Source organism: Sinohyriopsis cumingii, chromosome 17 (assembly GCF_028554795.1).
Source record: "Sinohyriopsis cumingii isolate HCF-2022 chromosome 17, ASM2855479v2, whole genome shotgun sequence".
Classification (NCBI taxonomy): domain Eukaryota; kingdom Metazoa; phylum Mollusca; class Bivalvia; order Unionida; family Unionidae; genus Sinohyriopsis; species Sinohyriopsis cumingii.
Window position 1 is genome coordinate 25,231,106 of NC_142977.1, and position 19,195 is coordinate 25,250,300.

Consider the following 19,195-nt stretch of genomic DNA (forward strand, 5'->3'; position numbering starts at 1 on the left):
TTTGAGAGGTTATATTAGTGTGAGGGTCCTTATCGCTATATGAAGCATTCATAAGAGAGGGAGAGAAAAGTTAATAGAAATAAATGGTTTTAATGTGTTAGGTTTTTCGCTATTGAAAGTAAATGTAAAAGAAAGTTTCATTCACTATTTCATTTTCTATTAATTTTCTCTTCTTTTCAACTGAAGATAAATTATGTTTTCTGCCTATCATTAGGAGTAAGATTCTTTAAATACATGTAGATTTGTTTAGTTTTTCTCAGATTCCGATCAACATATTCACTTTGAAACTTCAATAGTGTCAACGAACTTGTTTTCAAAGAGTTGAGTAAGGGTAAGATGCTTCCGAAATTAGTTATAACCGCTGTAATTCGGACGACTGACATTCACAATATATTATTTCCTTTAAAGGGCAGAATTGTTGCTTTATAAAATGTTTAACTTTCAATTATACCAACAAAATCACCATGGTACATATATTATATTTCGATATCAGTGTAAATAAATCTAAGATATTTTAAACTGAGATCTCGACGAATGTAATATAAGTACTTATTAAATCCTATTTCTAACTGAGCCTTATTTACAATTATTCTCAGCAATCGTATCATGTACAAATAAACTCTAATAATGTTTTTTAAAAATAATTTATGTAATTTTTTCCGTACGGAAAGTAAAATATTGTTCTGCGTCACCTCTAGAAGCAATTACAATAATTACAGCAAAAGGGAAATTAAATCTCATGTGCTTGATGTGGTAGATCTTTGGTATACTAACCTAAATGTGAAAACTAATATTATTTTACATTTTTGTTTTGATTTCGTGTCACCTTCTCTCTTCTCGCTCAACTGAAGACAACAAATGCTTGCTATGGTTATTGTTCTGATTGAAAAGTTCTTTCTTCAGAACCAATTTGGATGTGATATTTAAGAGTTTTCTTCTTTAGTGCATATCAAAGTATTTACTAAAAGTGTGTCTGTCTGTTAAAGTCAACGGTATTGAAAGACTAGTATATCAACGCCTACGTTGTGCAAATCCATTATGCTGATTGCAGGTACAATTATGCTTGCTATGGAAAAGAATTTCTTGTGCTAAATGGGTTTTCTCGATGTTAACAGTTTTCCTGGAAAGGGTATATTGATCGGTTCTTTGTAAATTTTCTCTCTCAGAAAGGTCAATCAAGAGCATATTTTGAGGCACAGATAGATTTTCTATTACCTATAAAGCAGTTAAAGAGCTGACGGCTGCCTGCCTTGATTTCATAATCACAGAAGAAAAAAGACCTGAGAATTACCGTTGACTCACCAAGCGAGTATTAACAAAACTGTGAGAAAGTAATAAATATGACCAAAGAGATATATCGATAGGTGTTGGAATTCTGTATTTTGTTTGAGTGTTCATATTAGTATAAGGATCATTAATTAGAATTTTGTGAAACAATGATGACAGAGAGAAAGGTTAATATAAACAAATGGTTGTATGAGTTTTGCTCGTCGTGATTGAAACTAGATGTAAAATATACTTTTATTCATCTCATTGTGTGTTTTATTAATTTTCTCTTCTTTTTCAACAGAAGACAATGCTTTTAATAGTGATTATCATTCGGATTTAAATATTCTTTAATTACCTACAGATCTGCTATTTATGAGTGATTAGTCTCAGTTTCTGATCAACACATTCACTTTAAAGGGTGTTTTTCTAAAACATTACCTTGCCTTTGAAAGATGTGTATCGATTCTGTAATTCACACTTAATTCAAGCTCAGGTATGACTAAAGTTTTGTCATTGATGGGTTTATTATCAAGTAATGTTATCGCAGGGCGATATTATTGGGTACTTTGTAATGCGAACGTCCATGAGGGTAAAAAGTAATTGCATATTTCTTGACACAACTAGATTTTATATTAACTGTAAAATAGTTAATTATATTCACAGATATCGATTTAATGATTCTAAATAGAAAAATCAGCTGCGAATTATTGCTGAAACATAGATGGGGAAAACAACTTGGTGGTGTGATGCGATAAACAATATGTTTAAAGGAAATAATAAAAAGATTGATATATGACAAAATTGATATACAAAGAGAGATATATAATATAGAATGCACACGTCGTCTAACGAGCTGAAGGAGATTCAATCGATATTAAACGTTTAACTCTAGTCATTGCCCTGAAAAATCAAACATAAATCAATGCTTTTTTCATAACTGCTCATGTGTAATCCTAAATAATCGAACTTGCACTAGCAGGATTCCGTAAGCATTTACATATGTTGGCCATCAAAGATATGTAAATAATAATAATAATAATAATAATAACAATGAGGACTTTGTATACCGCCTACTTTTTAGAAGCTCTAAGCGCTTTACAACATTAGACAACACCTATAAGATAAAAAGCATATATAATGATATGATTACAAACACAAACACCATGAAATTAGAAAACATAAAAAACATGTTGAGAATATTTAAGGTATGAAACATTATTAGGTCTTTAATTTTGTTCTTGCAGTCGAAATAAGTGAGCTTTGAAAGCACTCTTGAATGTGACCACTGTGTCTTTGTGTTTAAGTTCAGTGGGCAATTCATTCCAAATTATAGTTAATGCACGGAAGAATAGAATAGATCAATATGTAAATCTTGTGGTTGATTTCATTTAATTATAAGTCAGCATAAATTATAATTTGATATGCAAATAGTAGTCAAAGACCGTTTCTTATGAAGCAGTTTCTTATTCGCTTCCTTTTTACTTTGCAGTTTGTACCAGTTATCACAAAGTAATGACACGTAAACAAGGGGACATATCAATCATTGATGTCTGAAGGACATATACGATACAGGCACCTAATTAAATTGCAAATGACCTATTTTTACTTTTTTGGCCTAATTGCAATACTCTCTTGCTAGTACCTTCAACACAAACTTACGTTACACTGGACAACAAATTTTTACAAAAGTCATGTTACTGAAATAAAATTAGTCAATTCTTATCAATTTTTATGTGCTGAACACGAATATGACAGTCAAATTGCAAAATTGGCTCTAGTTTTTTTGTAATCTGCAAGAAATTAATGTTTACATAACGAAATGCATTCCAATAGTAAAAGGTCAACTGTAATAGCCTACCTATAAAAAATCAAGTCATTGACTACATCTTAGATTTCTTCGCCTGTCTCTTGTACAGCTGTTCGGGAGCATCTCTGAGGAGTGTCCAGCAGTAGTCAGCCAGCATTGTAGTGGACCATTTTCCCTGGTATCTTTGTTCCATTGTTGCGATATCTTGATGAAAACGTTCGCCGTGTTCATCACTAACAATACCACAGTTGCTAGGAAAGAAATCCAAATGGGAATGAAGGAAGTGAATCTTTAGAGACATATTGCAGCCAAGTTTCTTATACTTCATCAACATGTCTTCTACTAGTTCCTTATAGTTTTCTGCCCTAACATTTCCGAGGAAGTTTGTAGAAACTAGGCGAAAAGCATTCCATGCTTGTTTCGCGTCACTTTCCAGCAAGTTGTTGAACCGGTCATCTTTGAAAAGCTCTCGAATCTGAGGACCCAGAAAAACTCCCTCTTTAATCTTTGCTTCGCTGAGTCGAGGGAATTTTTCATGCAGGTATCGGAATGCTGGCAAAGTCCGGTCAATGGCTTTCACGAAGTTCTTCATCAAACCTAGTTTGATGTGAAGGGGTGGTAGCAAGATTTTCTGAGCCTCAACCAGAGCTGGGTGTTGGATATTCTTCTCTCCAATGGCTACATTCTGCCTGTGAGTCCATTCCTTCCTCATGTAGTGCATTTCCCTTGCTCGGCTATCCCACTCGCATAAGAAACACATGTATTTTGTATATCCTTGCTGCAGTCCCATTAAAAGGGCAACTACCTTCAAATCACCACAGAGGTGCCAGCTGTACTTGTTATACTCAATGGAATTCAGTAGCTGCCTTAAGTTATCGTATGTCTCTTTCATGTGGACAGCATACGCTACTGGAATAGATGGAAGAATGTTTCCATTGTGCAAAAGCACAGCCTTGAGACTCAGTTTCGAAGAGTCCACAAATAGTCTCCATTCTTGTGGGTCATGAGTGATTTTTAAAGCATTCATGAGGCCCTCAATATCGGAACAGAATATCAGATTACTTTCCTTTCTGAAGAAAGGCTCCAATTGCTGGTGGCGCTTTCGATATGCAGTAATTGTGACATCTTCTTCTAGAAGATTCCATTGTTGGAGTCTTGATCCTAGCAATTCTGCCTTGTTCTTTGATAAGTCCAAATCACGAATCAGGTCATTTAGTTCTTCCTGTGTTATTCTGTGTGGGGTTGATGATGCACCACAGTGAAAATCTGGATCACTGCATGCTGATGGACCAGGAGAAGAACAGGTCGACTCACCTTTGTCTTCGTCAGATGAATCAAGAGAATATTCTGCTGGAGGTTCTGGAATAGGAAGTCCCTCACCATGTGGAACTGGTCTCAATGCAGACGGAATGTTTGGGTAGACTATTCTCGACTTCTTTCGCTCGTTATTCCGCCGGAAAGAGGAGGAACCAAGCAGAAGTAACAGTCATTTAGGTGGTTGCTTGGCTCTCTCCACACCATTGGGACTGCAAACGGCATTGATGACCTTTTGCAATTCAACCACTGTGAAAGCTGTGTTGTACATGTAGCACAGCATATATGCGGAGCCCAAGGCTTGTCTAGGTCACCAACCTTGCATCCGAAGTAAAGATGATATGCCTTCTTCACTTGAGAATTGATACTTTTCTTCTGGTTGGCAAATGTCACTTCCCCACAAATATAGCAAAAATTGTCCGCGGTATTAACACACTTTCGAGGCATTACTGTTCTTTATTGTACGTAAATGGATAAAATAATAAGTTTTATGTAACAGTAGCTTGAACTGTCTCGCACAACGTCTAAAATATTTTAAATGCTGAACCTATCTGATTGGGCTTTATATAGTACACTGCTTACGTCAGCTTCAGCAGCCGCCTGGCATTAGTATAATAGGCCTACACATGTATAGTACACTGCTGACGTCAACTTACTTCAGCAGCCGCATGGCATTAGTATTGCATTGCATCAGAAAATGATGCAATCAACTGTGGATGATGTGAGCATGATGGTATTATGCAATGTTACATCATTATTCCGGATGTTGCTGCAGTCCTACTGGAGAAATTTACACAGTGAAACATAGAAAATGAGGTATATGAATATCTTCAAAACGAGAGCCAATACAAATTTTTCACGGTTATGTTCGTGTTCGGCACACCAAAATACTACAGATTAGGGCCTTTTCAAGTCAGTAATGATTTCACTGTTGACCAGTGTTATCAGCATGAGCTATTGAAGAGGAAATGTTTAAAAAAGATGAAATTGTAGGCTGCGCAGCTTTAGGTGAGAATCATTTCCCTTGTAGGTACCCACTATTAAGACCATATATCTTGTGTCACACCTGCATATGTATTTTCTGGTAGATTGTAACAAATGTTCCTTGCTGTAACTAATGCATCTATGTTTTGTGAAATATAATTTCATAAAACATAGATAGTTAATGTTTTGACATAATAATGGGTTCATAAGAGCTTTTAAATTGTTTGTAATTCTGATGAATAATCAATGATTATCATGCATATCTGAAACGCAAAATAATTGTTATCAGTTACCCTAGTTACGTGCATAAATGTATTCTCTTGCATTGTATGGTTTTTATTTCTTTCATTGTTACTGGCCACTCGTAATTAAAATCAACAAACACTCCATCTTGTTCGATAGTTTTAACATACGTCCCTCCTACCTTTTTGTCAGAACTTCTATTCAACAAGACATTTATAGATCATATAAGTATAAGAACTCAAGGTTATCTCTTCCCAATTTATATATCTTACTTCTAGGTGCGTGTTTTTAATCTGGGTCAATGAGCCAACTATGTTGGGCCCGACAGCTTAGTGATACAGATTTAAGAAACAGCAACGTTTATTCAACTTCGATATTCTGGGTATCAGGAAAACTCCAGGTTATGGAGAGCTGTTTAACCGAGGCGACATTTTTATTTGGTTCCTATTGAAACTTATGATCACTTTAATGTTTTGTCTAAAAGCGGACCTTACATTTGCGTAACTTTGTTTGAAGCCATGGAATTCATGTCAGTCAATGAAGAGCGTAGCTGATTCGTTTGAAGCCGTGGAATTCATGTCAGTCAATGAAGAGCGTAGCTGATTCGTTTGAAGCTGTGGAATTAATGTCAGTCAATGAAGAGCGTGGCTGGTTAACTAGTGCAACATCCGGCGCCACAGTGACTACAAAACTAAACAAAAAGTCCTTGCTCGTGATTAGAGCTAAACATTTCCTACTAGTTTTTGCCATTAGTTTTAGGTTCATACATGGAAACTTTATTTTTAAATGCACCGGACTGGTATTACTTGATATTTTAAAGATATATCGATATATACGGTTAGATATTTCATTTTGACACTGAAACTGTGAATGGTCTAACTGGCCTTCCTGAGAATTCGGACAATATGCGTAATATGAAATCAGCAAAATTGAGAATATTCTGTCTCCCTTCTAAAGAGAATACACGATACAATTAAGTCAGTTTAAGACAGCTTTTTAATTAAACAAATGGAACTTATATGTTTCCTAGTCTTGCACACATCCCATACTGTGGAAACAAGCGGAACCATTATAAGGTATATGATTCTCTGACTAATACGGGCATTTTAATGTGTATTGTTTCACATTATGTTAGTATTCTTAACTTTGCAATGTTCTTTGCTTTGTCAACATATCGTTTAGAAAATTGCTCATATTTCTTATAAAAGAGTAGAATGATGAAACTTTCTTTTGGTGTTAAATCTTATAGTGTGTACTTTTTATCTGCCTATGTGGCATCGTCTGGCTCAGAATAACCTAACAGTAATAATGTCTTTGTCAACCGCTTATCACGTATACTACCATTCAGTACACCAGACTTAAGAGTAGCTAGAGCGTGAATTCCAGTTAACATATTAACAGATCGTACGGACTTGCAATCTTTGTACATTATGGACTTACCCGATCAGGATTCGTGAGTGTCTTGGTTTTAATCTCCATGCATTCAATAATGGCTCAGACATTGGGATGCTTATCTTTAAAACCCTTCAACATGTAATTGTCATTAGAAAGGATACTTCATTGTCCAGAACGTCAATCCATGCGATGGAATATATGACAGCGTGTTGGGACTGATAAACAAAATTTTACAGACAAATCATCGATTCACAAAATTTTTCTGATTCTCATTAGTAACATCTACAATTCATCCTCATTGCTCACAACTTTTTGTTGTTGAGTTTAATTATAGTGGCGTGCGCACAATTCTAAATGTGCCACTTTTCTCACAACTCACGACCGTCCCAACATCCTAATGTAGCTCCTTTATCTATCTGTGTACGCTGTTTCAGAATCCCTTCTTTCATCCACGTTGCCTAATATGTCTCTGCGCTAGAAATATCCGTCTAAAGGCTTAATTTACAATCATCCCGACGTTTTCGAGGACAAGGCCTGTTCACTATATTTGGGTACTTTTTAAATCTCGATACATTAAAAATTTCAAAAATTAAATAAGTTCTCGTTTTTACTACTTTCCATAATTGTTCACCATTTCATACAAAGGAAATAAGTAAAACATAATGCCCTATAAAGATTTATATGTATCCTATTAGTAAATGTTTGTTTGACACTGCAGTTTTTCATATTGCCCAAGTGTCTCAGCAAGGTCGAGTACAACTTTCGATTAGTCGCTATCAAAAGTAATATGTGAATGTATTCTCCTATATTTGTATGTCAGTGATCACACAGAACTCTCTCTCTCTCTCTCTCTCTCTCTCTCTCTCTCTCTCTCGCTCACACACACACACACACACACAACCTCTCTCTGAGATCACGGGGCTTTCAAAATATATCCCTATTGTTCCCCATTATAGTAAAAGTCATAAAGGTCACGTAGGCGTTCAGAAGTGAGAATTTCAGTAATGAGTGCCATTTTTAAAATTTATTACACATACTTTTTAATGGCATTTATTAACTTTTTATGAGGGGATCCTCATACATCCATATTTCTTGAAAAAATAATTATTTACCCTGCCCGAAAAACATATTTAAAACCAATGTTACAGTACATGGACATATTAGGACAAGGTTAATCAAAAGGTGCGATCAAGTACAAATCAGATTGATTGTCTTGCTTTGTGATGTGACAATGAAAGATGCGCGTGTGGAAAAAAAAAATTATTTTTACCGTGCTGTTAATTATGATAGACCTGACGTCATCTTTATCCAACCCAGTTCAATATCTGGTCATCATTAAATAAAATCTCCATAGCGATCAATAAGTTTCAAATTGATGTTTCTTATGACGTTTAAGAGGCAGAGTGTTCACTAATATGGCTTGAATAGACATTGATAATCTATATTAGTATTATATTACTGAACACAATTTATATTTAATTTGAATAGATGTGCCTACATGACAATATTGACATATAGTTTAGAGGTCACACATAGCCTTTATTCTGTCCGAGTTTTCTCAATATCAAATGTAACATTATGTATCATTGTTTGTATAACTTTGGTTATCTTATTATTCTCTGTGTCCGATGAGACATGGGTCTTTCATAGTCACGCCCATAATTTTCTCTGGCAACGGTTGCATAACGCTTTATTTCACTCCTGTAATACTTCAAACGATAGACTACATCTCTCTCTCTCTCTCTCTCTCTCTCTCTCTCTTTTATCTTTCCTTAGCAGTGTTCGCACAAGGTTTTCGTTCTGTCTCTTACCATTTACTCTTTCTATAAGCTATTACATGCTACGTTCATCCTCTCCATTAGTGTTCACTGTTAGAAGTTATATAGGTCATTCATTACCTCTATATTATTATCTCTATCAGAGAACAAATACAACATTTTTTCAATCTCTTAGTAATATATCTTATTAGGAGCCAGATAGGGCATCGATTCACACTCGTATTATTTTCTAGACTAGTAACACGCGGAGATTTCTTCTCTCTCCATTTATTTTATCTCTGTCTGAAGTCACTTTGTGCTTTATTCTCTTTTCAATTTTATAGCTGTCAAGCGTCACACGAGGCTTTATTCTCTGTCCATGTGTTATCCGTCAGAGGTCACATTGTGCTTTCGTTTGTTCTGTTGCTATTGTTCCTATGAACACTCAGAGAGGGCTCTGATATTCTCTCCTATTGTTCAATAACTAAGGTAATTACCCGTCCTACGACGTTAAAATAAAATAAGCAAACCATAAAATAATCATTGGGATGAGCGAGTTTAAAAGAATGTTAGAACAAAAAATACAAAAAAGTATTTAAAAACTTTGGAATGCCACCTTGAGTATCGAAATCGCGACCTCTTGTTTGTTAGCTGGGACACAAAGAAAGAAAGACAAAAGTGGATAGTTTTATTATTCGTCTTAGGGCGGGAATAAAAACGGAACAAACACATTGGGATGAATGGGCGAAAGGGATTTTGAACCAAAAAATACGAAAAAGGCGCGAGTTTAATTTGGAAAGTTTGGTTGATAAATGTATATTTGCATCATTTCCAGGCAGTTATCCTTGTTACATCGACATACATATTTTATCTGTATGTTTGGTCCAGATGTCTAGAATACGGAAAGTTACACCAAGATGATTATGGAAGTCAACAAAAGGAATAAGTTCGTTTTCAAATTTAGTTCAGTTCAAGAGATTGCTGCCTATGTCATTTATGTACATAATATATAATAACATTACGAAGCCCCGTGATGTGCCAGCAGCAACAGACTGCTTACTTGATTCCACAGTGTTTACAAAACAATAATTGCAATGCCAGTAGCTGGTAAAGGAAAGTAACATTTCCATTGGTCAGAATGTTAACACGTGATCAAAATGAATTGCGTTCATTTCTGTATGAACTGTAAGGAGAACTACTTTTCTAAGAATACCCATTTCTATAAATAGAGTCACGTTTACAACATAAGATAAACACTGCCAGTGAAAGCAGAAACGAAGTAATCATTAAAGAAAAAGATCATTCTAACAATTTAAAAAAAAAAAATAATTGAATAAATTTGGTTTTCATTGGTTGAAGGATTGGTATTATGAATATCTTATTACAATAAAGCAGGACAATCCCAAGTGTTATGAATAGCTACGTAACAGAAAACCCCAAACATGTATTACTACGCTCATTTAAGATTTCTATGTTTTAATGACGCAAACAAAATAACATAATATTGAAATTTCAATTATAAGAGTTTAACTTTGTTTTTTTCTGAGTTTATCGTGGTATAAACTGTCAGTTGCGGACTCACACAGCTTACATAACGTTATTTGTTGTGTGAGTCGGCAACTGACAGTTTACACCACGATAAACTCAGAAAAAACAACGTTAAACTCTTAACACTTCCTAGTCTATAGGATAGGCAATAAAATTCCAAGTACATATTTAATAATGTAATTTCCCTGTAATTTGCGTTAGACCTTTATGTCAATCCTGTCAAGTGCTTTTTTGAGTTATTGGAGACATCACAAAAAACTACACACAAGTCACCCTTGTTATTAGGCTCATTATGTTTACTATGGCATACATATCAATGAGCTTAAATTGTTACGACTCTATAGAATTAAATTAAGTAACAAGAAAGAGCAAAGTCGACAGGTTTTTTATAATTGAAAAGCTTAATTTATTTTTCTAAAATACTAAGTGAAAGAATTAACCCTAACTTGCAGCGTGGTGAATGAATTCCTAAAGTACATAATTTTCTATAAATTCCTAAAGTTTCGAGTAATCCTAATGAGTTCCAGATGTTTTCCCACTGATAGTCCGTATTATATTGATGTAACAATAATGCAGAAGAATCACTATGTTATAATCCAAAAATGTCTTTAAATAAATTCACAGTAATCCCATACAGTTGTTATGTATCCAATGAATGTTAGTGCACTCTAATTCCAATGAATGATTAAATTTAAAGAATCAAACATCCCAATAACTTCCAAGAATTGTGATTACTAGTGCGAATGCCTAATATTATGTGTTAAGTCTCTTATTTACAAAGCTGATATGCAATAGCGAGAATACAATACGAGGCTTTAAATGAATCACCTTGACACTTCGAAATCACGACATTATTACATAGGCATTAATGTAATTGTTGTAGTAACGCTTATCGAAATAAGGAGGATGTGGGGGGAGTTCGAAATCGAGCCAAAAACCCAAACCCAAATTCGATGGTTTCAACACACATGAAGGATTCGACGATAGTAGACACCCGAAAAACTGTTGATCGCTCTTCTTACAGAGAAATGAACAAACATGATTTTTAAACTTTCAGATGCAATTGAAGTAGTCAGATAAATCAACCACCCTAAAATCTGTATTAATACTGATGGAAGATATGTGGATCTGATGTCATCTGTCTATTAAAATGTGCAATATGCTGCATGTAAATCTTTCAGGAACACATCTGCGTACAGTTTAGGCACTTACCAATATTTATTAATAACCATATATAGTGCGAAATTCAAAACGGGCGCCAGGACAAAGGGTTGTGCTATTCCATTTGGATTTACAAAGTTACCAAACAGAGGATTCAGCCGACGGTGGCTCAACAGGTGAAAATATACCGGTATGAATATAAAAGGTACACCGATGTATGCAATTGTTTGCAGGTTTTTAGGTGATATCAGCCTTTAACACTCCAGTCAGTATCATTATATGTGTGGGGCTGTTTAATAGGCCTAAAATTGAAGATTTCCATAGTGCAGGTACCGGTGTGGTATACTGAATACATTTAATGCTTTTCCAGATTTGAATTCTCTCCCGATCAGTTGATGCAAAACCACCAATAAACATGCTGATCTTCTAACGGAACGATCTTCTTAAGGTTTGTTGGGAAACACTGACTGTATGAGTCGTTTAGCATAATTTATGTCAGTTCTGAGAAACAAAGTAGCTAAGAAATATTGGGCTGATAAATTGGTAAATGCGTAAACAAACACATATTTTGGAATCTGACTTTGATTGATTTAGAAATTAGAATATAATGCAGATCGATTGCTGTGAGGCAGACGAGTTACCAATCCACTTTGTGTGCGTCGTTATTTTTATTATATATTTGATAATAAGATATTGAAATATATCAGTGGGAAAAACAGTATTGCCATAGTAGCAATACAACTTTTATTGCCACAATGACGAAATCACTTTTGAAACTATTTTCTTTTTCCATATAGGAAGTATCTTTGCTCGTAATAGTGTTTTCTTTTTTCAGAACTGCATTTCCATATTTAGGCTTATTTGATATTTTCTCCTTGCTCTCTGTCTCTGTCTCTCTCTCTCTCTCTCTCTCTCTCTCTCTCTCTCAGGATCAAACTTAAAATGAGCTTGGTATGTTGACTCTCTAATATTTTAGTATGTAATATATGAGACGGCACAATAAAAGATGACCAACAATGAAACCCAAGCAAACAAGTGCATCAAGTAATTATTTTGTTGAAAGCTTTTTCCACATAAATCATGCATATTGTCAGTGACTGAACATGCATGACCTGTTGAAATTATATATTGTGTCACGCATTCAGTATTGTATGCCTATTCCTCAACGATAAACGGTACACATTTGTCAGGAGAAAACCTCTTACCTACATAGACTGATCAGTGTCGATTGCAATCCGAAATTAAGTGACAATCGAAAGTTAGGTACAGCATCTGATACAGACACATACTGAAATTTTGACAACAAATAAACATTCAAACCGAAATAAACAAAACAGAGACCAAAAAATATTAGAATAAATATAGAATAATTAAATGTTTAGTGAGGTTACGCTCTGAAATTTGTTGTTCTTTTTTGTTCCATCCTGCCCAGAAAATGTTTACTGTATCAGCACTATTTTCATTCTCGTGTGAAAAGATTATCAGTTCAACAAAACAACCAGTTTGATACTTGATATTTACAATTTAAAAAGTCGATTTTCTAAAATTATTTGTCAGTTTAAGAACTTCTTTTTAGTTAATGCAGTAATGCAGTGGCTAATCGTTTTGACAAAGAATGGAGAAACAAATCCATATAAATCGAAAATGTTTGCTCTTAAAATTATATACTGAAAAGGAAATCTGCATTTCTTGGAAAAAGTAGAATATTTTGTAATCTCACTCATGGCGTCGACAATATATATTTATCTAGGTGCCATTGCACCCACCCTGTGGAATCGGAATGCAGTCGTTTGCTTTTGGCGAGACCCTGATACGCTATCTATATATAAACATTGGCTTTCCATTAAGACCATGGAGGTTAGACGGGTTCTATTTTAAGGATTAAGGAGTATTTAGAATTCCGAACAGTATGCCAGACTTCTAATCAAACTTCCCGGCGTTGGATTTATGAATTGTTATGAATGTCTGAATTGTTCCATTTTAGTCCAAATTCTGTACCCTCCTAAATAGTGATACAAAACTGTCCACAGAGCATGACAAAATACTCTGTCTATGCACTATTTCCGATAAACAAATTTCATTTATAAGGGATAAGGGGTAAACAAGCTAACAAAAGGCAAACCAAATAAATAGAAAGAGGCGAAGAGCCTTCGGGAATGATTCGGTTCATTTAATGTCTTCATCTTTCATTCCATCAGAGACGTCAGCTGTATGATCAAATGTTTAACTTTCGGCTAGTTCAGTATAGCATGCCTGGAAGGTAGTAAAAGCTAGTGAAAATTTAACATCCATTCATCCTAGAAGAATGACAATAATGGGTTTATTTGTCAAGCATTTTATTCAATTAAATTATTACATATGAAGTAAATGTCTGTATAAGATAGATTTGTCCTTCACGTGGCTTTTTTGGGAAGAACCTCAAAACGAAATATTTGCTCTGATAGTTTGAAAGCATTGGAATTTTATATCCCGAAGGTTCCATACGTTAATAATATACATGTAGTAATACAACTTACAGTCACGCCATGACATGAAAATGAAGCAAAGGTATATAACGTATTTATGTTTCTATGCTTCCTCTTTCCCGATTAAACAAAGAATGGAGCGCTCCATAGCACCATGGGACTTTTGTGGGTAGGCCGAACAGCCAATAGAATTAAACTTCCTTGTTGATTCTTTGTTACCAGTATTATCTTGCAGTACTATATAATACAACCCCTCTCACACAAGAAGTACTCCAAATTAATTCCGGCGACTCCGAACCCGCATTCAGATTCGGTAAGTATTATATAGTGATACATTATTTTGTATTTGTATTCCGTGGAATTCTTACGATATTTCTCTTCAAAACTTATTAAATGTTTTCAAGTAATTCAAGCACCAGTCATCATTATCATCATCAGTAGTAGTATTTAAATTTTTCGTTTGTTTATGTTGGTGTCTTTGTTTTGGGATGATGATGTTAATTGCATGCATTATTTCTGCGTCATTTGGAGAAATATAGCGTTGTGTGTAATCTCTTCGTGCGTTTCCACATATCTATCCGTATATAATGTATTAACTCTAGTTCTGTTTAAGACACTGGTTTGACACTTGTGTATTTCTTTGGATACATCCTTTGCATTTCCTACATCATCTTGGTGGGTTGCAGATTACGGGGAAGGAAAGGATTAAATGAACAGATACTTCTGACTAACAATATCCCAAACATCTTGATGGTGTCGTAGTCGAGAATCTGAAACTCCTTCCTAATATTAAAACAAAAGTGAAATACTTTACGGAATAATATTTTTCTCCAAACATTTTAAGGAATCACAAAATTGCAACCGGATGCAAAGGAATAAAAGTAATAATAACAGGATATTTCCATGGCTCGCTTAGGCCAATACAAGAGCATTGGATTACACTGATTTGTTCCAACAATGTCCGTCCATCAGAACCCTCAGCCAGGAACCCTAATCTAAAATCCGTAGCACTTATTGCGTGTCCTCCTTCCAAACAAGCTTGTACAAAATTTGCTCAAAAATATTCAAAGCAGTCACTGTACATAATTTGTTTGCGTGTAACTTTTGACCTTCTACCAGGGACCACAGGGAAGGTCACTTGGACAGACCCTTCACGCAGATGGTCGGCGCATAGGCAAACTAAGAACCATGTTAAGCGAATTTCCATCCATCGTCTTTGGAAGAGACAGACGGAAACATATTTTGCTATCAAGACAAAAGACAAGCCTTTTAAATCACATCAATACTGTAAAATGATTACGGACCATTGTGCCTAAGCAAATTACAGTAATTCGCTGAATAAGCATACCTCCTATCCACTGAAATGAAGAGCGTACTACATGCTATTGTTATTATTATCTGATATTTTATCAATTAACTTTTTACCTGGCAGATCTGTAAACGTAAATCAGAGTCAATAATACATTATATATATATATATATATATATATATATATATATATATATATATATATATATATATATATATATATATATATATATATATATATATATACTGATTTGTTACGTTCTCTTTGTATGTTAGACGGAAACATACAGTGCGTGACATCTATTTGATTCAAGGAGTAGTTCAGGTGTACGATAGAACTTTACCATATAATAGGACAGTGAAGCGGTTTAAAAGCAAATTATGTTCACGACAAATAATTTCTCCAACCAATGCTAAACGTTGTAATCTAATTATTTTGTTTAGCTGCTCAGTTCCTTAATTCAAACTAACAGTTCCATAAATGGTACATACATCTGACTCCTACCACCTAGATGTTTGACATTCAATCCCAGAACGATCCACATTACGACATTAATGGTAGCCTCCACTTATTAGCTATTCAAGAAGTAATACAACTGTCAACAGTCTGCAGAGCATTTGCCATCTCTTTCGAAGAAAGTTACCTCTCTTGACAGATCTGCGAATCTTGGTCCAGTGGCACTCATTTGAATTAAATCAATCTTGCTGTAATAAAATAAACGTTTTCAACCTCAAGTTGGCTATGCGTCATACAGAAAATTGAATTTCACTACCTGCTATTCTGACAAGCATCATCAAGCGTACTTTTATAAACATTTTGTGTTTTGCGCTGTATAATTGCCATATCTTGAAACAGTTTCTCCTCACCTTTGAAGAAACATACTTAAAGATTACCTGGTCTCGCAGTTTATCATTTTAAGTCGGTCATAAGCGAAGTCTTGTCTTACAAAGACAGACTTATTGATGATCAAATTGAAAATATTGATTAATAATGTCATGCGTCGATCCGTTATGGCACTACCAGTACCTCTAATTCAGCATTGCATCCTATAGTCAGCTTCATCTGGGATAAGTAAATTAGTAAGAAAACTATGAAGTTGTTCATTGCACGGATTTGGTTTCATTACCTGTAGGCTGAACTTAATGTTTTAGACACTTGCAAAATGGTACTGATTAGACAAACCGTTTTCCCCTAACGTTGGCCACCGTATTCAAAATGTGTAACTTGTTGAACCATGATGGGTTTCTTAATACACATAAAAAGATAATGTATTGTCAATATATTGTCAAAGGAGAATTGACAGAAAGAAGTTCGGTGGTGACAACATATTTATTTAACATGAAGGATATTCAGTTTGCCCAGGACAAGTCTTTTTGCACAATGCCCTTACATGCCTTAAAGTCTAATTCATATCATGAGGGCGGTTGCAACCATATATTTAAAAGCATGTATGTATATGTGGAGACATATCTTTTACCGACTGTTTTGACAGTGGACGTTTGTCAATACCATCAGCAATAGTTCTCACAGTGTTACCATATTCTTAAATATAGAATGCAATTGAGGCTCGTTCTGAACTGTATAGGTGAGCGTCAATTATATAGTAGCAATAGTCCTGACAATATAGTGTATAATTTCTTGCAGTCAAACGAATCTGACTAATGTACTCCTTCTTGAATGTAGCATATTAGTCTTCAAGTTAGATTGACATAACAATACGAGAATGAGTAATACGGTTTTTGCTTGACAAATTTCAACTTCCTCTACACAAGTTTTACAAAATAGGTTTCCAATAACAGTTGACTCAGCCCGCAGCGTTACAGTTCAAGGAATATTTCAACACGGGAAGGATTCAGTACGTATATAGCATAGTTATTCCCTCATCCCCGACATCACTGTAATAATTATATCTCTCAGTAAACCCATTTGCGTTTTCGTATCCGAGATTAAGAGGTGACAAGCAAAAGTAATTAATGAAACAAAATCTTCTGAAAAAGTAAGGCATCGTGTTCCAAATGGGAACGCTTTACAATTCAGTTTTACAACGCTGACAAATCTCTATACAATGATCATGCAGAGGGTCTAGATAGACTTTTCACAAGTCATGGCTCTTTCTGAATATTTCGGTGTTTATACACTAATAATCAAACACCACTGTAACAGTGTAAATTTTGAGGATGTCATTGCAACTCATAAAGGAGTGAATTTTGCAGTTGTGATTGTAATCAATAGTAATTATAAGTTGATGTATGTGATTTTGTACCAGACAGAATTCGTGGCATGTTTCAGGACGCTGAAGTTTGAATAAACATCTTTGGGTTTTAATTGATTCTTAACATGGTTCCGTTTGATAACTGTGTCAAGCAAAACTGGACAAGGGATAAAGGTAGGGCTTTTATTTATCGAAATGACACGGGTTGAAATGTTGGAGAAACAGCGTTAGTACTTGTTGAAATATTTGTAGAAACTTGGCAATGATAGAAGCGGAGGAAAATTATAAAACGTTTCAAATCTCTGCAAAAAGGCAATCTCAGTTTTGCGCATGGAGAAAATGGCTGTGCTTCATGGGAAATGAACCTTTACTCTTTCACGATTAGAATAGAATAAGAGTGAATGCCTGAACATAAGAGTTGACGCCCAGTAAGAGGATTGGCTCAGAGGGAGACCATTAAAGGCAACGACTCATGAAGACGCCAAAGGGACCAAGTCGACCCAACCGAAAAGCTGTCATAAATCTGTAGAGTCACCCACAAGCACTTATCTGGTTATGCAGACATGCCTGACGATTCAAGTTCGATACCCTATCTCAATTGGAATTCGCCGTATCTATGAAAAAGGAACTGCTAATTGCATTTTAGAACTTTGAGTTAATTTATTTTTCTGGTAGCAGTGCATCCTACATTTGTTTTCGTACACATTTAATTTGTTTACCTAATTGATTAAATCATTATAGTCTGCATACAGGGGCTCGTGCTTTTTCTCTTTTATATCAATGCACATATCTCCATTTATTCCATCCGTAAATTTCTTACTTTTATCATTAGGTTCATCCACACCGTGGTCGATCATCCTCTAGTCATCGATAAATACCTTCAAAGGAAATAAGCCACTACAACTATTATCTCAAACGAAAGCTATACGTCATAGATTAAACAAGCTTTATGTACGTAGTTGATTAAATTGCAAAAAAACCGTAAACACTCCACCTCGTAGGTCCAACGCTAGTTTTAAATAATTGAAAGGCGAGAAGCAAAGGAACGAAAACAATATTTTCTGTTCATATTTTGTGAATTCCGCATTTTATGAAGTTACTTTTTTTGATCATTCCGTTTTAAAACAACTTGGACTTCATTTCTCACATTTCGTTAGGTAAGCAATGAATGTTCTAAGACAATGGTACACATTTTTTATCACTGTAATCCTTTGTTTAATGATCTTTTTGGATTTAGCTTATTTAGGCAAACTGTGATGGTAAGTTGTGAGAAAACAGGGGTCACCTCATGCAAATTGTTTGTGACTCACACAAACAACATCAAATATTGGATCCATTTACTCCATAGTCTTTAACATTCAAAAAGCTTAAAGGTAATCAGTTTAAACCCCTGCTATGATTTCATGGAGATTCCAAAGCATGTTCCAGATCTAACACGAGAAACAAAATAGTCAGAATTTATAGTCACGCAATTTATGTCTAAGTTATAATGAAAATTACAGGCCCATGGTTACAATACTAAGATTATTATTAGTGAGAGATGTTTTGCATTTTAAAAAATTAACATTATACTGTGTCAAGTGACGCTAAGAATTCTGCAACGCTGATTCAAAGGTAGAATGGACAGAAAATACACCAACGTTGAATATACATCATGATCTTAATGGCATTCAGCTATTTGTGATGTTGTTAAGTGTTTGGGTTTTTTGACAGTAACAAATATTAAACGT

At 34.8% G+C, this 19,195-nt stretch overlaps 1 protein-coding gene across 1 annotated transcript in view; it reads left to right on the forward strand.

Annotated features, from left to right (window-relative positions):
- The first annotated feature begins 14,204 nt into the window (after positions 1-14,204).
- The window catches only part of LOC149778278 (uncharacterized), a 47,906-nt gene continuing 42,915 nt past the window's right edge, over positions 14,205-19,195 (forward strand). The window contains exon 1 of the mRNA XM_089939076.1: positions 14,205-14,256. The gene's annotated coding sequence lies outside the window, so the exon portion shown is untranslated. The remainder of the gene's footprint in view (positions 14,257-19,195) is intronic.